The following is a 2840-nucleotide window of genomic DNA, read 5'->3' as shown; positions in this document are numbered from 1 at the left end:
AATTCTTCTTCCATCTTCCTTATTCATTGTCCATCTTTCATGTGTATATGAGCTGATTAAAAATACCCTGGCTTAAGTCAGACTCACTTACTTCTCAAAGTGATATATTTGCTCTTAACACTTTAAAGAGGTCTTTCGCAATACTATTGCCCAATGCAATGTGTCATTTGAGTTCTTGCATGCTGTTTCCTTGAGCATTGACTGTGTATCTGAATAAAATTAAATCCTTGACAATTTGAATATTTTTCCATTTATCATGATGTTGTCTATTAGTGCAGTTGTCAAGATTTGTGTTTTCTTTCATTGATTGTAATCCATACTGAAGGCTGCAGTATTTGATCTTCATTATTCATTAGCAAATGCCACCAGTCCTACTCACTTTCAGCAAAGCTGTGGCATCTACATATTGCTGATGGTTAATGAGCTTTCCTCCAATCCTGATGTTGTCTTCTTTGGATAGTCCAGCTTTTCAGACAATTTGCTCAGTATACAGATTGAATAATTATGAAGAAAAGATACACTCCTGATGTCCACATTATCTGATTTTATATCATGGAGTATCCTTTTGTTCTACTTGAAGATCCACCTCTAATTCCATGTGTAGGTTCTGCATAAGCAAAATTAAGTGTTCTAGAAATCCCACCTTTTACAATAAGGAAAAATTGAGTAATCTAATATATTCACAGTGAGAACTGTTAAACACCTATCCGTCAGTAACTGATGACTAAAGCGGGTGAAAATATCAGGAAGAATATGGAAGATTTAAAAAACATAATGTTAAACATAATACTAGAATCTATATGGATTCTGTTCCCACACAGAAAAACATACACAGTTTTCAAGCACCACAGAATATCTGCAAAACCTGAATTCGTATAATGTTTAAGTCAAAAAGGATTGCTATTAGGGTTTCAGTCCATACATGCACAGGTTTGCTCCAAACAAAATGTGTTCAAACATATATCTCTAATCAGTGGATGGCTATAGGCAAGTTCTCTCAGGAATTAAGCTGTCTTACTCTTGTTAGAGAATCCTGGTGTGGTGCTGTAGGATAAGCACTAGACTGCGAACTGCAAAGTTGGTGGTTCGAACCTTACTTATCAAGTATAACGTCCTTCTCCAGGGACTGTTTCTTCCAGATAAAATAATCAAAGTATGTTTTTATGGAGCATTCTGGCTGTACTTCTTCCAACATAAATTTGTTTGTTCTTCTGACAGTCCATGGTACTTATAATGTTCTTCTCCCATGCATCAATTGGTCAAGCCAATCACCATAACTCAAATGCATCAATTCTTATATGGTTTTCCTTCTTCATTGTTTAGTTTTTACATGCATATGAGGCTATTAAAAATAACATAACTTGGTTCAGGCATACCTTATCCCTCATACTGACATATTTACTTTTGAACACTTTAAAGAGGTCTTTTGCAGCAGATTTGCCTAATGCAATCTTGACTGCTTCTTCCATGCGTGTTGATAGTGGATCCAAGCAAAAGGAAATATTTGAAACTTCAATCATTTCTCCATTCATCAGGATGTTATATATTGGTCCAGTGGTGAGAGTTTTTTTTTTCTCTTTACATTAAGGTGCAACACACACTGAAGGCTGTGATCTTTGACTTCATCCATATTTTAAGTCCTCTTAACTTTGTACAAGTCAGGTTGTATCATCTGAAAAATGCCCATTGTAAATGAATCTTCCTCCAATCCTGATACCACATTCTTCTTCACATAATCCAGTTTCTCAGATTTTTTTTTTCAACATATAGATCAAATTAGTATGGTGAAAGAATACAACCCTGATGCACATCTCTCCTGATTTTAAACCATTCAGTTGAATGACTGCCTCTTGGTCTACATACAGGTTACTCATGAGCATAATTAAGTGTTTTGGAATACCAATTCTTAGAAATGTTAACCGTACATTGTCATGATTGACACAATCGAAAGTCTTTGTGTAGTAAATAAAGCACAGGTAGACACATTTTTTTCTGGTACACTAAGCTTTCATCCAAGATACATCTGACATCAACATGTATCCCTCATTTCATATACTCATCCAAACCAGGCTTGAATTTCTGGAAATGTCTTATCAGTGAACACTTGCAGCCATTTTTTAATTATCTTTAGCAGAATTTTACTTGCATGTGATATTAATGATATTGAATGATGAGTTCTGCATTCCATTGGGTCTTCTCTCTTTGGGATGGGCAAATATATTGCTCTCTTCCTATCAGTTGTTTAGGTATCTGTCTTCCAAATTTCTTGGCATAGATGAGTGTGTCCAGTGCTGCATCTGTTTGTTGAAAGATTTCAATTTGTAGTCCATCATTTCCTAGAGACTTCTTCTTTTACAGTGCCTTCAGTGCACTTTGGACTCCTTTGTCAATATCATTGACTCTTGATCATATGCTATCTCTTGAAATGGTTGGACATCAACCATTTCTTTTTGATAGAGTGATTTTGTGTATCCTTCCATCTTATTTTCATGTTTTCTGTAGCATTCAATATTTTGCCCATAGAATTCTTCACTATTGCAACTCAAGACTTGAAAATACTAATGTATGCTTTGTTCAGGCATACATTAGTCCACAAACTGCCATATTTTCTCTTCAGCACTTTAAAGAGGTCTTGTACAGCAGATTTGCCTAATGCAACATGTTGTTTGACTTCTTGACTGCTGCTTCCATGAGTGTTGATAGTGGATCCAAGCAAAATTAATTATTTGGCAACTTCGATTCTTTCTTCATTTATCAGGATGCTAAATATTGCCGCAATGGTGAAGATTTTTGTTTTCTTTACATTGAGGTGCAACCCACACTTAAGGCTGTGGACTTTG

Source organism: Chrysochloris asiatica, unplaced genomic scaffold (assembly GCF_000296735.1).
Source record: "Chrysochloris asiatica unplaced genomic scaffold, ChrAsi1.0 scaffold00074, whole genome shotgun sequence".
Classification (NCBI taxonomy): Eukaryota; Metazoa; Chordata; class Mammalia; order Afrosoricida; family Chrysochloridae; genus Chrysochloris; species Chrysochloris asiatica.
The sequence above is the reverse complement of the archived record's forward strand: the minus strand, read 5'-3'. Positions refer to the sequence as shown.